Here is a 21,850-nt window from a genome sequence, read left to right as displayed (position 1 = left end):
TGTAAATGTTCAGTAATAAACCCAAACTTGTCTTTCATTAAAGTCTCACAGCTGAGCTTATGAGATTTATTAATCTCTAGAAGCATCTTCTGATGCAAACTATAAAATTATCAATTTGAGGCAGATCCTAGATCTTCATTGGAAAAGGCTTGATTTATATGGTTGTAAAACTTTTGCAGGAAGCATACAGTCTTTGACTTTCAAAGAAAGAAAGCTGGAAAGAGAAAGCTTCTTCATTTGCAAATTCAGCTTTCAAGATCAAGAGTAACATTCATGTCTTCAGACTTCCCTATAAAACCATTTTAAATTCACTCTGAGCTACACTGAGTATGTACCCATATTTATATAGAACTTGCTGGTATTTCTATCACACCAAGGTTTAAATTCAGCATTTTAGCTCGTGCCACTTCTTGCTCGCACAGCACACATGGGAGATGTCCCTTTTTTCCAAAAAACTCTGGGGTGAGCAGCTCCCACAAAAAAAAACATCAGCAAAGCTGCCCCAAATCCAAGTTCAGTATCAGGTTTGCAATCTTCTGTCCAGTAACATTTGTTACAAGCACATGTTTACACAAAGCTGGATCCATATAGAACAGGAATGGTACATTTTACACACTTTGTTCTCAAATTTCTCTGCTAGGATCAAGACAAAACAGCTGAACTGCTCATTCATCCTCCCTAATTTAGTTCCTTATGTCTGGGACTGAGGGGCACAGGAGGCATCCCCTTCATATCCCCAAGTTTCGGGGCTGGATGCATTTCTCCCAGTGGAGAACATGCTCAGGGAGGAACTTGCTCAGCAGCACCAGCATCACTGAATGAGCCCCAGGCTGGGCACTGCCACAGGTGCCACCACAGTGCCCCAGCACAACCCTGGCCTTCCCATCCTTCTCTTACCTCCTTTCTGCTCTTGATGACCATTCCTGCTCCAAAAGGCAATAAAATCACAGGGGATGCTACTCCTTCTCCTGTTTATCTGAGAGCCCAGCACAAAGGCAGTTCAGGAGCAACTGAAGTGTACTGGGAATTGATGATCAGGCAATAAAAGTGTCTTTAGATAAGTAGAACAGTTTGCATACGCCTTTGTGCCTGCACCTGCCTGTTGGGCGAGTCATCACTCATTTCACAGCTCATTTCGCTGACTGTGGTCTGCAAGTTTTATCTCTTTAATTGGCCAAACAATACACACCTCGTCTCTGCACATAAAGTCCAGTGCTAATGTGTGTGTCTCCTACAAGTTGGTGCTTTGGCTCTTTTTTAATCAGCTCTAAGTAATGCTGAGCATTTAAGGTGGAGGGGGTTTTTGGTGATTGTTCCCTGTCTGCAATGCAAATACTCAAATTTCTGCAAGGATTTTGATTTTGGCCAATCTTTGAGAGTCCACATCTATTGAAGCCCAGGAGCAGAGTCGCTTTGATATCAAATGGCTTTGGGATGGACCCAGTAGGGCTAAAATGAAAAGACAAGAAATGTGAGTTCCCCACCCTCCCAAGAAAGGAGTCTAAAGCAGAATAGGGTAGTAGCAGAAATTTATCAGCTACCCTACTTCAGGGGGTTTCTGTAGAAAATGATTGGGTTTTTAAACTCACAAGTGTTGGAACTCAAAATGTCTCAGACATTTTTAGAGGTTCCAGGCCTTGGTCAGAAGCATTTTAGATCCTGGCAGGCAGCTGAAAATGGCTGTAATTTTGAGTTTAAGCCATAAAATGAGTTACCAACTTTAGAGGTAGAACAAGCAGTCACAAAAAGTTAAATAGTGTAATAAGAGTAGTTACAAAATAAAGGAAAAAAAAATTTAATATTGTACAGGGGGGTTTGAACACCTATACAAAAGGATTTTTACTTCATACATAGGGGTCAAAAGTTCTAAAATAGAAAAAAATAAGATAATCCTATTCTTCCTCCTTCTTCCTTGCCTCCATATTCTTAGTAATATTAGCACTCACAAATTAATTTAGAATAAAAAAGCACTTTATAATACAGGTGATAAGTATTAGAAAAAAACTATAAATATATAATACATAATATATCATATAAAAAATAGCAGCAGCCCTAGGCGAACAGAGAGAAGAAGACAGCAAACAGAAAAAATGTCAAAGTGTGTGTGTGTCTCTACCTAAACCGCTGATCAAACAGCCGCGACCCGCGAAAACAATCTTTTAGATAACTTATAATAAACTACCTCAAGACCAAACAACAAAAAGCTACAAATTTTTTCTTTAAAAACACAAGTTAAAAAAAAAAAAAAAAAAAAAAAAACTTTACCACCACACAAAACCCCAGACCAAACCCAAAGTTCTCTCACACAAGCAGTCACAGGCTTTAGCATCTCCGCCGAGGCCAGCAGAGTTCATGCAGTTACACTTGGCTTGGCAGGAGCAGCTGAAAGTGCCCGGGCAGAGCACGGCAGTGTTAATGTCTCCCTCCTGCTGCACCTCTCGCTGCTCCCTCCCCAGGATGCAGGGGATGCAGGGGGATGCAGGGGGATGCAGGGGGATGCAGGGGGATGCAGGGGGTGCAGGGGGATGCAGGGGGATGCAGGGGGATGCAGGGGGATGCAGGGGGATGCAGGGGGATGCAGGGGGATGCAGGGGGATGCAGGGGGATGCAGGGGGATGCAGGGAGTGCAGGGGGATGCAGGGGGATGCAGGGGGATGCAGGGGATGCAGGGGGATGCAGGGGGATGCAGGGGATGCAGGGGGATGCAGGGGATGCAGGGGGATGCAGGGGATGCAGCTGCTGCTGCACCACCGCCTGCCAGGGGCTCTGCACAGCTCTGACCGAGGCTCTGAGCTACCAAGGGCAGGACAAAGAGCAGAGTGGACGAGGCTCTCTGCAAAAGGATGAGCACCCATCCCTGCGGCAGCTTGAGCAGCAAGGCCAGAGAGAACCACTCAAAAAAACACACACCCACACAGGCTTTGCAGCATGATTAGTTTTTGGCGAAGACGCACGGAATGTAGGGGGGGGAAAGTGCTGTCTTTGTTCGAGGATGCAAATGAGCATCTTTTTTAGAAGCTGAGAAAGAGCCCCGACTAACCAAAATTGTGCATTGACTGAAATAAGCCAGGCTGCCTTTCAGATGTAGACTTCAGACAGAAAATGAAACATATCAAAGTGTCTGATTTGACGTGGCTTGCAGCTGCAAGGCAAAGCGACTGTCCCATTTTTTTCCCCTGAGGCAAACACTCAAGATTTTCTTGATCTTATCTTTGTCTTTCTATAAGTCTTTGAAAACCATCTGTAGAGATTCATAAAGGGTATTTGTGTTTTAAGTAAACTGCAGAAGTGATCTATACCGAACAGATGGAAACAAATCAAAAAGCTTAACGGGATGCAGAAAAACAGCAACACTTAGAAAAAATGCTAGATATGAATGAGTAGGCAGGTTGTCTCCCATTTGGATTACATTTGGGGTGGCATCTCTTCCCCGGAGCTCTCTCTGCAGCCCGCACAGTGAGCTCTCCTCTCCTGTCCTTGTTCACAGGCTGCAAAACGTTCCCCTGGCTGCGTTTGATTTTCTGGACAAGCATCCCCGTGATGGGAATAGCTCAGCTCCTTGGCAGAGCCCTCCTATCCACCCGGAGCCCTCATGCAGCTCCCTCAGAAATAGATTGCGTTTGACAGTAAAGGGTTCTGATTTTTCACGACTTGCCAAAACATTTCTGCACAGGGAAGGTGGGGGAGAGAAGTGCTACAAATCAATCTCGGCGTGCTCGGGGATCCTGCGGTTGTTTGTTTGTTCCGGGTGATGTTTTTTTCTGACAGACGATTTCAAAGAAGCACAAGACTGCTTCCTCAGTACCAGCTTTTCATAGAAGACACAATAAGGTGCAAAATGATGTGTCTTACTGGAGTGAGTGGGCGTTAATGGGACTTCCTGAGAGTACTAGCAAAACCCACAGAGAAAAAGAGAAAAAAAACACTAAAAAATTTCCCTGGTGTTTCAGCTGATGCTCTGCTTGTTCTGCCCCCATTAGTCAGAGCCCTGCGTGCCCAGTTTGAGGATGATGTGACACTGCAGGGGAGCATCAGCCCTGGTTCAGATCAGTCATTGCAGTGAAGCTGTGGCCAAGGATGGGTTTTGCTCAGGGTTACAAAGACTGTTTTTATATCAGGGTGGCTCTGACTTCACAAAATTCCCAGCAGTTTGTTAGGAGAGTCTGGTCCCTGCTAACACAAAGTCTGGACTGTATAATCTCCTCCATAAATTTATCAGCTTCCATCATAAAACCACTCGGACACAGGGTTGCTGCACAGCTGTTTCATAACCTCAACCCTCTGGTGGCAGCAATGCCTGTTTTCTTTCCAGCTTACATGTATTAATGGACAGTTTGTACCTTTATTTCCCCTCCTCCTTTTCCTTTCTTTACTCACCAGTCCCTAACAGGCCCAAGGCAAAGGTTAAGGTAAATTCCAGATGGGAGACCCAGATGGGGATGGAGAAGGCTGTTGGAGTGACATCAAAGCACTCCTCCACTTTGTTTTTGTAGGATGTTACATGATAGAAGTTCAAGATAAATGTGTGTTTCTATTGAGCTACTTAATTTATTACAAAGCCAAGACACAGCTCCTGCCTCGAGGATCTCAGGAGGTGGGTGCTCTCATCCTGCACTCCCCAGGATAGGTCCTCCAGGAGGACATTAGGGACAGTCCTGTCCCTTTAGACTGAGACTCTCTGCTTGGGGTCCCCAGCCACACTTCAAATGAAGGAATGACAGGATATGCTTTGGCCCCACATCAACCTTCCCCCACCAAGATGAAAGTCCAGCAGTTTTAAGCCATGGGCTGAGCTCAGTGCAGACCCAGATGTGTTCCCACTGCTGTCAGAGGGAATTCAGCATTGGCTTTGCTAGAGCTGAGTGGGACAATGTCAAAAGCATCTGAAAACTCAGTTCTCCTCTCTCTGCCAGGAGGCAGGGCCAGAGCAAACCCCTGACATCCCTCCACTTCCTCAGCATGGGGCTCAGGCCAGGAGCAGCTGTAGTGGGAAAGGCCCTTCCATGAGTGCCCACCAGCCTCCAGGACAATCACCGTGCTGTGCTACCCACTTTTACCACCTCTCTTTTTGATCAAGGAAATTAAACATTCCTGTTTTTCTCTGCCCCTTCCAAGAGGTCATTGCCTTCTGCCCAGTCATGCCAGCTTCCTTCTCCAGAGGGGAACAGGCCAATACTGCCTTCCAGCCTTGTCCATCAGGCCACACTCAGGAGACCATGTGTGGATGACATCTGGGGCATTGTCACCCTGACCACACCCATTTTCACCCCCTCTGGAGCTTAGCCAGCTCCAGGCTCTGCCTCCCGAGCAGGGCACAAGGCATCCCATGCTGTCATCCCAATGGCCCTTTGGTATTTGTGTCCATATAAGTGCAAATTCTCATTTCTATCCATCTACCAGCCCGGAGAGCCTTGCATGCAAAAATAGAGGCAATACTGTGACTGATATTTTTAGAAAGGGAATGCATATGTAAATTATTCCCCTGAAAATGTCTCAGTGCGTCAGCCTCTCCCCTGATTCAGAGAACATCCCTTCTATCTTTTCCTCAAGTACACGCTGCGTACAGAGAGGCTGAACATCTCAGGCAGAGGAGGTTGCTGCAAAGTGATTCATCTATCACATCCTTCACAGCTTCGCTAAGCGGGAGCGCTGCGAATCTCTGCCCCCAGCCTTGGCTGCTCCAGCGCTCCGGCTTCCCTCCCATTCACAGCTTGGTGCGCACGGCGGAAGGCGAGGAGCGCGCCTGGCTCCTCACCTCGCTGTGCCCAGCCTCCCGCCGTGTGCTGCCTGCCGAGGATGCGGGCAGAGCCCAGGCAGGCCCATCTGCCGGAGCTCCCTCCCGGCCGGCGCCTCGGGGGCTGCGGAGGGAGCTGTCCGGGCGGCCAGGAGCCCTCGCTGCCCTCTGCAGCCTCCCACTGGGCATCCCACTGTGATTCCTGTGCCCAGGGCATCCCACTGTGATTCCTGCACCCAGAGCATCCCACTGTGATTCCTGTGCCCAGAGCATCCCACTGTGATTCCTGTGCCCAGGGCATCTACTGCAATTCCTGTGCCCAGAGCATCCCACCGTGATTCCTGTGCCCAGAGCATCCCACTGTGATTCCTGTGCCCAGGGCATCTACTGCAATTCCTGTGCCCAGAGCATCCCACCGTGATTCCTGTGCCCAGAGCATCCCACCGTGATTCCTGTGCCCAGAGCATCCCACCCATTATTCCAGCATCCCACTGAGCATCCCACCCGTGATTCCTGTGCCCAGAGCATCCCACTGTGATTCCTGAGCCCAGAGCATCCCACTGTGATTCCTGTGCCCAGAGCATCCCACTGTGATTCCTGTGCCCAGGGCATCTACTGCAATTCCTGTGCCCAGAGCATCCCACCGTGATTCCTGTGCCCAGAGCATCCCACTGTGATTCCTGTGCCCAGAGCATCCCACCCATTATTCCAGCATCCCACTGAGCATCCCACCCGTGATTCCTGTGCCCAGAGCATCCCACTGTGATTCCTGCACCCAGAGCATCCCACTGTGATTCCTGTGCCCAGAGCATCCCACCCATCATTCCAGCATCCCACCGAGCATCCCACCCATGATTCCTGTGCCCAGAGCATCCCACTCTCACCCATGATTCCAGCACCCATAGCATCCCACCCATGATTCCTGTGCCCAGAGCATCCCACCTGTGATTCCAGCACCCAGAGCATCCCACCCATGATTCCAGCACCCAGAGCATCCCACTAGATCAGCCCCAAGCAGCCGAGGCATCTCACCCGTGCTCAGCTGAAGATGGGGAACCTCCCAAGAGGAGGAGGCACCCCCAGTCACCACCACACGCAGCTGTGTTTCTCCACCCCCTCACATTCACATCCTCCATCCGTGCAACCTGCCCAAAACTTCCTGCAGAAGCTCCTGGGCAGCCCAGGCAGGGCAGGAGCTGTGCATGGGGATCCCACAGTGCCCTGAGCTCTGGGAGGTAAACAGCCCAGTCCCCGACGTTATGTTCCATCACTGTCCAGAAGCTATTAGGAAGCTAATTAAAATGAATAAATCACTTAAGTATTCAGAGTTCATATCCCATTAATTCAACAGTGCAAGATACAGAGGAAAAGACAAAGGCTGAAGAAAAGGCCAAGGACGCTACAGAAACCTTCTGCAGTGTGGATTTTTTTACCCTCCATTCTTGTAATACAAAAGATAAGTCTGTCTCCTGGCTTATCTAGATACATTTGTAAAGATTAAAACCACACTTCTTTGCCTTTGCATTCTGCTGTAAATGATTAGCCCATGGTATTGTTAAGCAGGCGCTCTGCCAGCCCCAAGGTTCTCACTTAAGCCACAAAAACAGAGAAATTCAGAGGGGAACCTGCTGCTGCCTGTGAGGAGCAGCCAGGCAGGCAGGACCCTGCCACTGCCTTGCCCTTGCAGGCAGATGGGGAGATGGGGCTGCACAAGCAGCCTCAGCTCTAGAGGAGAGGCTGGCCCCAATTCCTGCACCAGGAAAAAAGAGCATTTTCCTGTTTATTGGTGCTGTTTGGGAACATGGACACTGGTAGCCAGGCAAGGGCATATCTCCCACCTGGAGCAGCCCAAGACTCCACTCTGGCATGAGGCTGGCTATGAATGGGAGTAGCAGTTTCCAAAGCCTTACGCAGGATCCAGGGAGGTTTTCCCTGCAGAGAAACCACTGTCCCCAAGCACATCCTGAAAACCCAGCTCAGCAGGAATGAGCAGGCTGCAGAGGAGGAGTCAGGTAGCTCAGAGGGTGGGAAATGGGATCACACCTTAGAAAAACCACTGAAAAAGCTTTTGCACAGCCCTGCAGCCTGTAAGACCTGGATGCTCTCTGCTGCAAAGATCTGGTTGCAATGGTTCAGTGTGAGGCCTTGGAGAAATTCAAGAGTGGCTCTGGTGCCAACCCCACCCCACAGTGCCAGGTTTGTGCTGCTCTATCACCCTGCTTCACATTCCTTTTCAAACTGGCATTGCAGGCACCAGAGTCCTCTCTGTCTCCCTGAAAATATTGCTGGGTCAGAGAAATTCCTGAAGGCAACCTCCTGAAGAGTGGGTGTGCTTGTACCCAAAAGATTCTACTCTATGGTTTGGAGCTGAAGAAAACCTAAGCAGTCAGGGAAAGGCATTTCTTTGTCACATTGCAGACCAGCACAAATTAATGTATCGGCATTAAAAGTCCATGAAAAATGGGGTTAATTACAGAAACGATGACCTTTATATAGTGCAGCTCAGGCATGGGCTGCTCTCATACATCATCACGTTAGGAAGAGCCACTTACTGACACACAACAGCAAATAATAAATAATAAATAATTAATCCATCAAACTAAATTGAACTTTGTGTAATGTAGTCCTGACAAAGCATAGATTAATTTGCCTAATCCATCATCTGCTAATCCTTCATCCCCAAGAAATGCACGTAAGTGCTGCAGCTGTGTCATTCAAGTCTATTCCTACAGGCGGGGTGACTCAGGTACAGTCTTCCTGAAATCCATCAACTGAATTTCCCACCTTTAGCAAATACTGCCAGAGCTTTGCAGATTCCATATGTCAAAGGTGGATAACTGGAGCATCAGAAATTCTGGATTTATGAAGCCACAAAAATAACAATCAGGGGTTTATATCATCTGTAACTAAGACAGTTACACTGAGTTTATTGCATTGTTTGCACTATATAAATAATAAATGCTAATATTCAATGTTAAAGGAAACTGGAGCTGAAACCCATACCAGTAATCTACACAGTAAAGCTCGTTGCATAAAAAGAATAAGGCTCTTGGCAAAAGGAGGAAATTAAGAGGATTTATAGGTTTCAAATGTATTTTATTCTGGGTAATTTTAGGGTTTTGCAGCTGTGGGAGAGGTAACACAGCATAGCTGGGGAGCTGTACCTGGAGAAGACACAGAAGTGGTGGGTGTGCCCATCTTAGTACAGGTACTGGAAATTGGCAATATATTTCTGTAGCCACCAAGTGCCAAAGCCCCAGAAAAGAACAACCACTGGATTTAAGTGCAATAAAATCTCCCAAACTTTCTGTGGTAATCAGAAGCTTTTGTATCAAACTAAATTGAAGTCAAAGGTGCAAACTAGCAGCTGGTACCAAGCCCTGTAGCAGGAGACAGGCAGGAAGGCAGACACCCAGGCAAATTTGCTGCTCGGATCTGTCCAACTTCCCAGGTTAGTGAGGAAATTTCATACAGAACTCTTAAATACTGAAGGAATCCAGTATTTTCTTCCCAGGTCATGCTGAGTACAAGTTCCACAGCAGTGGAAATCCTCACTTATCCAAACCATTATTGGAAAATAATGTACCAGAAAGGTGCCTACTCCCATGAGAGCTGGAAATCTGTGTCTGGTTTTAAACAAAAAGTTGAGAAGCCAGCAATTAAATACCTTCCCTTCCTGTAACAGATTACTCCAAAGTCAAGTTGTTTCCCAGTCTTGTCCAATCTAATTAATTTGTTCTTTGCAACACTGCTTGCATTTGCTTTAACTGTCAAGTGACACCATGAAGTGACAGTGCCAAACCTGCCCAAGAGCTGCAGAGAATCCCTGCAGCCCTTCTGCATTCAACATTAACCCCTTGTGTTCCCACTCAGCTTGTGCATTGTGGCTATTGGATCCTCACCGAGCAGCTGGGAGAGTGTGCAGGCCTGCAGGGTCCTTCCCTGGCAGAGGGACCAGGAGGATGCCTCTGGTGGCATCAGCACAGCAAAAATCTTGGAAAACGTTCCAGAGATGGCAGGAGCAGCAAGGACAGCTGCTGACAGGAGGGTCATGTTTTGCTACCTTACTTGGCAGCAAAGAACAGCAGCTGGCATTGGTCCTGCCCCACTGCAGAAGTCTCCATCCCCAATAATAGACAAACTTTGAGGGGGAAAGCTTTCAGAATAGAAAGGCAGGACTGCTGAGTGGGAGACAACACAACCAACTTAGCTACACCCCAGAGAGAGGGCACTGCACTCTCTCTAGGGGAGAATTACAAAGTATTAACATGTTTGTGTGTAAAAAGTGCAGTTATGGCTGAAAGCTGGAAACCAAGGGTTAATGGAAGAAGCCACAGTCACCTGTGCAAATGCATATTTAATGTTCTCAGAGGACAACTGTGCCAACTGCTCGGCAGCCAGGAACTCTTTCTTAAGAGCTACTGTTATAAGCTTCTGATCTAGTTCATAAATAATCATCAAATGAAATGATTTGCTGAACTGAAACTTTCTCTGTTCTTCCTCAGCTCCTCTTCAATGTCTGGGAGAGGAGGGGATGCAGCAGAGCTGCAGGAGCTGGGGCTGATGTTGCACAGGTTAAAATTGTCCCTTGCTTTGCCGGGGGCAGTGTAGGCAGCTGAACCTGGCACAGGGATACCCACGGGATGGACTTGGGAACAATCTCAGGACCCTCCTAGGGTCCCAGTGGCCATGTCCATATCTGGGACCTGCCCCAGGCTCCTGCTCTGCACAGCATCCTTCAGGTCCTGCCTTGTGCCAGGCTGGGAAAAACTTATCCCACAGCAGTGATGATTAGATTACTACCCAGACTTTCATCTCAAAATTCCCAGTTCATTTCTCCAGTTATCCCTTTACTCAGAAGAGCCAGACTGAACATAAATTGACACCCAAGTGTTACACGATTATCACTATATAAATAAATGTCATCACATTTAAGTCACAACTCAATCTAACTTTGAGGTCAGCCCTGCTTTCAGCAAAGGTTGGACTTGGTGACCTCTTGAGGGCCCTTGCAACCTAAATTATTTTTTGATCTGGTGGCTTTCCCTGACAGAAACTTCCATCTCTTTTAACAGAAGTAATTTACTGTAAGCCACAGGAAAAAGAAAGTTTAATAACAGATAGCTTCAAAATAGGAGGTATGTTGAACTCAAAGCTTTAGGAGAAGTAAATACATTTAAAAGACACTGGAGCCTTTAACAGAGGGCACAGGTTGCAGTCCTGTAGCACTCTGCACAGGGCAGGAACCCAGTTCCAGTGCTGGCATGACTGCTTTCATATCTATTGCTATTTGATTTTATAATGGTATCAAATTACCTTTCATAGCATAGAAGACAGACTTAAAATATGTCCTATATTTAGGTTTTTTTCATATTGCTAAAACCCAAACTCGCTTGTAGCAATTTACAGGCTGCTGTCCTCCTATGAACACCAGTCAGCTCCCCGCAGCGTATTTTTGGTATATTTACAGAACCTTTGGGGTCAGATGGTCATTGTGGGGTGGACAGCCCTTTGCTAAAGACCCCGAGAACTGCGTGTCCCCCCTGCCAGAGCCAGGGTGTCCCCAGCCCCTCCTGCCCCGCTGCGAGCATCACGCCGCGCTCGTGTCGGGCTTTGATGCTCGCAGGCGGAGGGAGCTTTGCCGGCGCGGCCGAGTGTTGTTTTTACACAAGATTTATCAGCACACTTAACACAGCGCCACGGAGCTGCTCCCTGAGCATGCCCTGAATGGCAATGAGCGCTGGCAAGCCCGGCTGCTTCACCTTCAAAGGGCTTTGCAAACAGCAGCTCGGGCAGCATCGCCTCGGCTCCCCGGGGAGAGCCCGGCTCTGCTCTCGGGCAAGGCAGGGAGGAGCAGAGGTCAGGACTGCGTTTGTGATGGGCTTGGGAGAGCCGGCATTCAAAAGAGATTTAAGTATCTTATTTTCACACAGACGTTTATATTAGGCTTACACATTGTACTGCCTGGAGGAACCTCGCACTTCGGCGCCTGAGATTTTTGGTGGGTTAGGATATATTTTATCCTGAGCTGTGTAATTTTTCAATATCCAACAAGATGAGCCGCTCTGTAAAAAAGAGTTCTCAAGCAGAAGCTTTGTTGAATTTTAACAGAGACACATCAATGAATCCACACTGAGATCCCAGGGAGATCAAACAGGAGGCTAGAAAAATTACAGGGAAAAGCATCTGGATCCTTTGGGGGAAAACTGTCAAAGTGTCACAGGAAAATATAAAGCTTGATGGGGTATCAAGAGGTCATCCAGTCCAGTGTTTATAAACCTTTAAAAATCACTTAACTCTTTAATTTAGAAGTCACAGACTACTTTGTGTACTACTGGCACAACTGCCCCACTTGCAAACCTAACCAGGATTTGGACCAATGCTGAAACACGTTTTTTCTTCTCCTGTTTTCTTTTTTAATCTCCTGCACAATTTATTCTTTCCTGGTTGTCTTCTGAGCTACCATGTGAACCATATTCTGTGAACATCTGGCCTCACCTTCCAAAGTCACAGGTGCCATCAAAACCATCCATGCCAGCCCATGACAAAATGCTGTTCCCTTCAGTGACCTCCAGGCTCCATCCCACACGTCACCCCATCATCTGAGATCAGGGCTCCTGTGGTTTACCTGCACAGGGACGTGCTCAGTTACAGGCTTTTAAAAACAGAGCATCCCTTCGTAGACCTCTTGTCAAAACGTCCCCGGTTTCTTCCAATCAAAGCTGGGATGAATAAGTCTAACAAAAGCAAATGGGTCTTACTGAATTTGCAAAGGAAGATTGCCTTGAGATACTAGAGTCATTCTCAGACCTCTGTGAACAGCAAGATTTACAGATCCAGCTGTGCTGCCAAAGAGAAAAGCCCAGCAATTTAAATGAAAACTATGTCTCTAATCCATGTTGCTCACTGTCCTGCCCAAATTTGACTGTCTCCTGAGCTACCCTTTGCTGTAGGAGAGGCTTATCAATACCAGGCACTGAGGCCAGATAATCTGGGCAGCCTCTGGACAAAATCCTCCTGATCTCACCCAGAGCCAATCCCACCTCTCCTAACTCTTGCTGCAGGACTCTGGCCCATAACTTCCACCCACCAGGACACACAACCTTTGGGATGCCACCAAGCAGCTATTTTCCATATCCATACACAAAACCACTCCCCTATCAGGATTCAAAGCCTTTGATACGACACCAAGCGTGCTTTGGGTTTGTTGTTTTCTTTTTTTACATATTTGAGCAGATAGAAGCGAGCATTTCCCACACCTTTCCCACACCTCCTCCCGGGAACAAGCCCAGCCCATCCAACTCCTTTCCCAACCACAGGAACCGCAACCCTCTGTGATTTGTGTACGTAACTAATGCGCCGAGGTCTGCTTTTTGTTTAAATAGCTGTGAAAAGCAGAGTGTGTGTTTTAGCCAGAGATATATTACACTTGATTAGCCGGGGCGCTGGAGCGCGAATGCTCCAACAGGAGACGGACGTGCTTAAGCAGCGGCTGGAGCCCGCGCTCCGCACCGCGGGGTCAAGGCAAAGATTAACTATATCTGACTGCCGTGTCAAAACACTCAATTGCAGCATTTAGAAACCACAGCACTAGTTGCCTCGGTCGGCACAGCAGATTTATTTCCCTCGGTGTGGCTCCCACGAAACCAACCCGGGCAGTTGGCGGGGCCAAGCCTCGCTTTTGGCTCCTGCCAAAGCGCAGGGAGAGCTGAAAAGTTCAGATGGAGATAGGAGGCTTTCAATATCTTCAGAGGAAAAAAAAGTAAATTTAGGGGAAGAGGTGGTCATCTTTCTGTTGCCTCTGCTTATAGCTGACCCCCAGGCAGGTGTATAATTCAGCTCAGTAAGTCACCTGGCTAAACACTTTTAATAGAAGAAAAAAATCCCATTTCCCTGCTCTTCAACACATGTAACACACACATAATAACTTCTGGTTTACACTCAAAAACCTTGTGAAAAACAAAGTCCTACTTTTGACGCTAGGGATGTTTGGGTTTTATTGCTTTGTAGAATCCTAGAAATGTGTTTCTGTGCAAAACAAGTTGAAGGTGACCCCTGAAGAGAGACTCCCAAGGGAGCCCTCCCACTTCAAAATCAGCATCTTTTCAGGATGCTGTGTTTTAAACTCATGGTTAGATTTGGAACTGCACATACAGTCTCAAAGTGCAAGTCTAGTTCTTTTTATCTCAGTATACATCTCCACTGGAAAAGATTGAGGGATGCCCAGTGTGAGCAGACAGCTACAGCATGTGGCCACTGAGAATCAAAATTTGGATAACTGGGATCACCACTTAAAAAAAACCAAACCAAAAAAAACAAATCAAAACAACAAAAAAACCCCACCATCTCTTCAGCTTTATGATATCTATGAGTAAGGAAGAAAGCTTTGCTTCCCTTCTGCTCACAAATTCAAGAATTTTTTTTCAGCATCCAGACTCAATTCTATCCAATTTACTTCAAATTTTTCCATATCAAACTCAGTGGTCATCATATGACGTTACTGACAGCTTATTCCTCCCTATTTCATCTGTGGTTTCAGCATCAAGGCCTGGACTGGAGATGTCATCAGCATTTAAAGAAAAAGGTGCCAGACATCCAGGGTCAGTGTCCCAAGAGCACATCTATTCACCACACACACTGCAGGTACTATTGCTATTGCTCCTCATGCTCTCCAAAAGCAGCAAATTCTCTGTATTTCAAGCCTGTAAGAGCACTTTTGTTTCCAGGGGCAGGACCAGTGCATCCGAGAGATATCAGAACTAGAAGAGTTCACCCTTCAAAGCCTCCCAGGTGTTTCTTAGCCTACTCCAGGCCTGTGGACTCCCAGCTCACAGCAGCCATTGCTCAAGGGTTCCTGCTCTGCACGACACAGCTGTGCCCTGGCAGAAGACACAGACATGATTTCTCCACTCAAGTCACAGGAATGTTTCTGGGTAGAGACTGTCTGGATAAACCAGATGCTTCAGCACCCTGAGCTATGCTGCAGGGGTGCAATTTTGTTTTTAAACTGCACTTAGTAGCGTTCTGACTTGTAGGTTTCACTTTTTAATAGTAAACACATTCTGTAGGTGCCAGAGAACATTTCAAAGCATTTCAGTGGAGTCCTTTTACCTCCACAGCCTGGGGGCACATACACTGAAACAACAGCTGAAATCCAATTACTGAGGAATATTCCCAAGTGCATTTCCATAGGTAATTTGTTAGTCTGTTGGAACATGCAAAGTGATTTTTCTCCACTTCTTGATGCTGTACCATAGGCTTCTGGGTTCTGAAGATTTCTGTCCAAATTGATAAGTAACTACCACTGGAAGGGAATCCACATAACCAGGGGAACAACCTGCCAGCACTTTCCAGGACCCAGCCCTCACCTTTGATTTGACAAGAAGTTCATTAGCCCAGAGCCACCACAATCCCCGCTACCAACAAGTTTCTCATTGCCCAATCGGTTTGATGCATAAAGACATGAGAGGCCTGAAAGTATTTTTTCCTTCAGCATCCTGTTTATTGATTTAGCAAGGAGCTGACACAGATGTGCAGTTCTAGAGACAAGGCATAATGCAATCCCTTCATCTGCTGTCACTCAAAATCACACAAGCTGGCTGCTGCCATGAGGGGAGGAGTGGCCACCCTGCTCATTTTGGGACTGCCAAACAACCCAGCCAGGACTTTGTCCTCATTAGGGAGGCACCCCCAGATTGCCACCACATCTGTGCTGTATGTGCCATCACAGTACATCAAACGCTGTGCCCAGGAAACCTCCACGTGCTGGGTACACACGGTGCAGCCACAATGTCCTTCCCTTCTCCCCACAGTCAAAGAAAGGCATAAACCAGCCCAGAAACCACTGCTGTGATGGTCCTGCCTGGGGTCTTCTCCCACTCTCTTGGGGGGTAACCCACACCTTCAAGCCAGGGCAAGAACCCCTGGCCATGCCAGTAACACAGGACAGGTTCACAGCAGGGCTGGTTTGCAGGTGGGAGTACCTCATACTCTCACTATCATCCCCACTGGTGAAATATCCCTGGAAATTGGTCTAATTTCAGAAAGAGGAAACAAAAATTAAGCAGACAAAGTTTGGGTCAGAGTGACAAGGAACATAATCAGAAAAGAGCATAGATGAACTGCCTGTGAGTTAAAGATAATTCAGGGCAAATTAAAGCATCTGAACTCCTACTGAGAGCCACTGATTTAGAATTATGAAGTTAACTTACAGCAATCATTTTCTATATGAAAGCAATTATGGATGGGTTAAAAGCTTCTGTTATTATGGATTGTGTATGGCTGCCACAGAGGGTTCAGTCTCCCAGGATGAAAATTTAGCCTTCGTGAAAAACTACTACATCCTGTATGCCAAATCTTGTTCACCCATCAGACAGTCATTGAACAACAGACATTTTATTAACCAATGCAAATGCAGACAGCCAGGGAAGAGGTAGATAGGGAACATCCTGCTCGCCAATAAAGCACATACACACAAATCACCATGGTTCACTTCCCAAAATAATCACACAGGCTCAAACACACAGCTGTGATGGATGGCAAATTTCCAAGTCTTAATGCATCAGAAAGCAGAACCATTGTTTGAAGTGGTCATCTCTTGAGGGGAAGAGAAAAGTCAGGGGAAAGCTTGTGAGAAACCTGCAAGCACGGGGCCAGCCCCAGGAACGGCCTGGTGGTGCTGCAGGAAGGTCACCAGCCATGGTGACAGTGTCCTCCTCCATCTGCTGCTCCTGGGCAGAGCCTCCAAAGCAGGTCCAGCTCCCACAGGGAGACAAAGGGATGTTAGAGAGAAACACCCCAGCTCCTGCTCCCTGCCCTTGGCAGGAAAAATGGGGCACTTGGAGTCTGGGGGCACAGCCTCTTGTCACAGCTGCACAAGCTCCAGGCATCCCAGTTTCCATTTTACCTTTCCATCTCGTGTCCCTTTTCTCTTACAGAAAGCAAACCAGAGGCAGACAGATACCAGTGTGTGCAACCCATCCTTACCCTCCCCTCCTGAAGAACACATCAAACACTCTGACACCAGCAGCTCAGGCACACACTGTGCTTGTGGGACAGCCCATCTTCATCTCCACAGCCCCAGGAGAGCTGCCTGTCCTGCCTGCCCCCAGACCAGCCCTGGCACTGGGTCACATAGCAACAGCTCACAAACGGAGCTGACGGAACCACTTACCAAAACAATCTATTACACTGAGCCTCTTCCTTCTCATTCTTAATTGGGCTTTATTTCTTGTTCAGTGTTTTCTGAGCAGTTAAACGAGTTGACAGACCTTTTGTTTCTGGAATGAAAATGAGATTTGGACTGCAATATGCATGGCAATGAGCTGAGGGTGCGAGGGCATCTCCATCATGTGTCTTTCAGGGATGAGATTTGGAAGAAGGGGGAGAAAAGGGAAACCTGTCCAAGACCTATTGGGAACCAAAGGTTCAGAGGTGTACTGTGTAGTGCAATGGTGTAGATATTCAGATTTCTCCTGCTGCACAGGCTGTGGGAGCAGGAGGGGTGTGTAGTCACAGCCAGCCTGGTCCAAGGAGCAGCCCTGGGGCACTGCAAGCATCCCTCAGCAGGGCAGGGAAGCACTTGCTGCTGCACAGGGGCCAGCAGGGACTCAGCACAAGGCTCTGATGGGCAGGATGGATCCACAACTGACAGTCAGAACAAATGAAATTGAGCAGCTGAGCTCGGAGCGTTGTGATAACAGCACTGAGCCCAGCAGTGCTGCAAAGGCAGGGAGGGAGCAAGGCTGGTGCATAATGCATGAGGGGGAAACCCAGGGCACTGACAGCAAGGGCTAAATGCTGCTTACAGAGAGGTGGGAGGCAAAGATCTCATAGGATTCAGTAAAATCTGAGTCCTAACGAGGAGATAGGGCAGCTCATTCTCATTACTCCATCTTCCCTGAGGACACCACAAATCCTGCTCCTCTGGCTCACCTAAGGCTGAGATCTTCTGGCAGGAGGGCTGCAAGCCTGAACACAAACCCTCACAGGTACTTCTGTGCTCTCCTGCTAATTTCATCCTGCAAGAGAATCTCTCTGTTTGCCCCACACAGCCTGTGGGTGATGGAGATGGAGGCTCCTCATGGTTTTCCCAGGGCCATGCAGAAATTCTATGGCAAAGCACAGCTCCAGGCACTAAATGAAAATGGAGCATCCTCCCTGCAGCTTTTGGGAAACTTTAGGTGCTGGTTTTCTGCCTGGGTTCCTGGCTCAAAGGTAAATGTGATAAATAAGAGAAACAAAGCTTTACATTCCCAGAAATCCCCTGCTAAGGTGGATTTGGAATCTTTATTACCACTTCAAAAGTGCTGTTTAAAGTGGTATCTTTTGGGGAAAAAAAACCCAAAGTGGCCATAAAAACTGATAAATGATCACTGGGAAGCAACAAAAGAAGAAACTCAATCTTTTTCCCTTTCTGCTCATCTTTTCTATGCATGTTTTCCATAGCATATTCAACACAAGAAATGGCACCTATTTAGCACTATTGATCCAGCTTACTTCAGTAACAAACCACATTAAGTTAAAATCAATACCAGCCACTCTTAAACTGATTTAGGAGTGTCCACACAAAGGGGCTCACACCAGTTTAGACAGATTTGCTTTGTAACCAATTCAGTTAAAACATGCAATCCAGGGACTGATCTGTGCTGTGAACAGCTGGGAGGCATTAATTCCTGGGGTTCAAAGGCATCAATTCCCAAGTGTCATCAATGGCTCTCAAAGGACAGGATACAGGAAGTGTCACTGACAAACATCCATCTTTCTTGGCAAAACATACAGGTTTCCCTCACTCCAAAAGCCAAAGAGATGGGGGAAACCCAAAGAAAACCAAATTAACCTCAGAGTTCATTTTATTTCTACAGCTCGAACTTGGCATTTAAAAAAAGAAAAGGCAAACTGAAGCTGCAGGAGACAAACAGCTCAGAAAGCTGTGTTTTATTTCTCCCCCTGGAATAATTACTCCACAGGACACACGCACTGCAGATCACTGTGCCCACTGTACATCCAGCAGCACTGGGCTTTGCAGTTCAGGGTGCAGTGACCAGGGTGAGGGAATGCAGCACGAGGAAGGGTCTGACATGCTGCTGTGCTGTTTATCACAGCAACCTCCTGCTCCTTGAACACCCCAGGGTCTGCACGAGGGGAGCCCTGGGGAGCACAGCACGGATTTCATCACACGCCATGACATCATGGCAGCACTGAGCAGGCTGTAAATCTCAACACAACAGAGGGATCTTACTTCAAAGGAGATGGGGCTTTAGTACTTAGTCAAGGGCAAGCTCAAGGGTCTCCATCAGATGTGATGCCAGGGAAAGGCTCCAAGAATACTTTTGGTGTTACCCATGCTGGCCAAGGGGAGGGAGCCCAGGCCCTGTGAGGTCCTGCCACCCCTGTGCCTCAGCACCCAAAAAGCTGACACATCATAGAGAAATCAGTAAAGACTATCTTAGGCTTGAGCTTCAGAGGGAAACTATCAAAAATTTGCTCAGGACTTGGGGATTATTGGAGCAAACAGCTTTGAGCAGGAACAGTTCTGGTTCATCTATAGCAAAGGAGAGAAGAGGAAATCAGGCTACTCATCCCATGCTTTTTGCCCACAATATCATAAAATTATTGCCTTTTACACCTTGGAGAAAAATGTGGAAAAGCATCAGGCCAGTGATGTTTGTTTGGTTTAAAACCAGATCTTTGGGTTTCAGCTGTCTCTGGGTTTGTGTGGTTACAGCCACAGGATGAGCACAGAGCACCCAGACAGGGCTGTCAGATCGGCAGAGTAAAAACCCTCTGAGCCTTCAGGAGCCACACTCCTCCAGTCTCTAAACCCTGTTCATTGCTTTCTCCTTTCTCCCCACTCCTTCCCTGCAGCTGCAGGCACCATTTCCCATCCTTGGTCATTACCTCAGGAGATCAGGATCAGCCAACCCACTAAAAGCCTTCCAAAAGGCAGGAAACACCACACTTCATTGCTGCTTATCCACCTACAAAATATGCATGTTCAGGCATCTTCTCACCTCAGCTGCTTTTACACCTGCCACTCAGAAGTGGTTTGGGGCTTCAGTTTCAGGCTGTAACTCTGCTTTGTGATTTTCTGGATACCTGAAAGAGATTTTTAAATGGTTTTCCCTGCTGTTACCAGCTAATAATTTGTTTCACAGAAAGAGTCAAGAGTTATACTTATGTTGCTGAATTAAACACAGGAATGTTTTGGAAATAGAAATAAACCTTTTTGGGTTTTATTATTTATTTTGCTTTAAAGCCTCAGGTGCTAAAAATTAGCCTCCACTCTTCCATAAAAATACAAGGAATGGGTTTTTTTTCCAGAGTAAATAAAATAGGTAAAGAAAAAAAAAATCACTTTCCACATATTGCTGCTGGGTGTAGAGCGTTCCTAAAGAGGGACAAATCCTGCTGAGATGTCCTACCTGGGGTCTCCAAGGACAACAGGCACTGGGATGCCAGAGCCAGGCAGGGTTTGGTGCTGGCATCCCAAGCTCGTGGCCAAGGGGTCAGGTCTGGGACATGATGATATCCCCACATTAACTGCTCCAACCACACCGAGCATCCTCACGCCGGAATCAAACACTTCTGGGAGCAGCCAGTGCCCAGCAGTGCACTGAAACCCTTATTGAGCTGTCAGAACACAATGCCCCTCACTGCAGAGGCCACAGCTGGAGCTGGGGCACTGGCATCTGTCATCAGGCTCGGTGCTGCTCTGAAAGGCAGAGCCAGGGCTCCGTGAGCCCGGGCGGTGACAAGCGGCCATCAGGGACACCCAGCTCGTGGCTGTGATTGCTATCAGGCCTTACTGGCAGGGAAAGGCAGCACACAGCTCACATGGCCATTTAAGGCCTTCTCTGATGCAGAGAAGGAGAGAAAAACCCTTCTGTGAGTGCTCCATTGCAGGGAAATATGAATTAAGATGCTTCCTGTGGTGAGCAAGTACTTTCCAAATCACCAGATCTAAAGAGAAAAGTGAGATCCTTATGGGCACAAAGCCTGAGACCCTTCTGGGCACAAAGCCCACGCCTGTAGAAGCTTCTGCTGAGGATGCTGAGGAGGATCCTCACTGCCAAATGCTAGTGCCAACTGCACTGGTGGTGGTGAGAGGGTGACATTTGGTCTGATCTCTTTCTTTTGAGCACATACACACATTTTTCAGTGCCAAGGGCACTTTGCAACAGGAGGAGTTAAAACCCAGTTGCAAAATATGCTGCAAGCAGTGATCAGAAATTAATCTATTTTCACTGTCTAATCTAATGTGTGTGGCAAAGTTCCCACCACTCTGCTGGACCCACTCTGAGCTAATCTGAGAGAGCCCAATAAGCTCTGCCCAGGTCACTCTGTTTCTGTTTTCATCAGAGCCACAACAGGAGCTGAAATGGGAAAAATCTGCAGTGCTCCAAAAAAACCACCTCCAAGCCCAGCATCTGAACCCCTCACCAGAATTTTTGCTATATACAGCCAGTCCTTAATTCAGTTTCACTCATAGAAAATGCCACAAGCCAAGTTGGTCTTGCATGATTCTGGAGAAAAATAAAAGTATTTTGGGGTTTGTGGCTTCAAAGGAAGCATTAAGTGCCTATTGACCACATCCTCTCAGTCATTCCTAGGAGTTAAATTCACATGACCCTCCTGACAAGGCCTCACCCAAGGCTTGCTCAGGGTGCTGTGGGGGCTGGTGTTCTCCTCTCTGTTGTGTCCTGTCCCACTGGGAAGGTCCCACATTACCAGTGCTCCCCAAAGGAGCACTGGTAATGTGGGACCTTCCCAGTGGGACAGGACACAACAGCATCCCTGAGGCACAGCCCATGGAACTGCACTCACCACTGGCCAGCCAGGCAGGAAGAAGTGGAAGCCAAAGTCTAAGAGAAGAAAGGTGGTCAGGTGAAGGCAGACAGAGGATTTCTGTCCTCATTTTCCATGTGACTCAGGCTGATGGTGCAGCAGAGCCTGCAGGACAGGCAGAGGTTGTGTTCATGGTCACAAATTCCCCTCCCACCATCCTGTCCTGTCTCCAGCCTGCCCTTAACTCCCTCCACCTGCTGAGCATTCTCAGAGACACAAAAGCTCTCACCTGAGTACAAATTTACAAATTCACCTGCACAAGGGGCAGCA

General features: G+C 47.5%; 1 protein-coding gene across 2 annotated transcripts in view; it reads right to left on the bottom strand.

Moving 5' to 3' along the window:
- The window catches only part of LOC110478122 (uncharacterized), a 104,048-nt gene that overhangs the window by 28,371 nt on the left and 53,827 nt on the right, over positions 1-21,850 (bottom strand). The window contains exon 9 of one of the 2 annotated variants that reach the window (XR_014958585.1): positions 12,148-19,831. The exons of the other annotated variant lie outside the window; for it this stretch is intronic. The gene's annotated coding sequence lies outside the window, so the exon portion shown is untranslated. Of the gene's footprint in view, positions 1-12,147; positions 19,832-21,850 lie in introns of those variants that run through there. 2 annotated transcript variants of the gene reach the window in all.

The sequence above is a fragment of the Lonchura striata genome, chromosome 15 (genome assembly GCF_050655825.1).
Source record: "Lonchura striata isolate lonStrDom1 chromosome 15, ASM5065582v1, whole genome shotgun sequence".
Taxonomy (NCBI): domain Eukaryota; kingdom Metazoa; phylum Chordata; class Aves; order Passeriformes; family Estrildidae; genus Lonchura; species Lonchura striata.
Note: the sequence above shows the minus strand (reverse complement) of the source record. Positions and strands in the feature narration are given on the sequence as shown.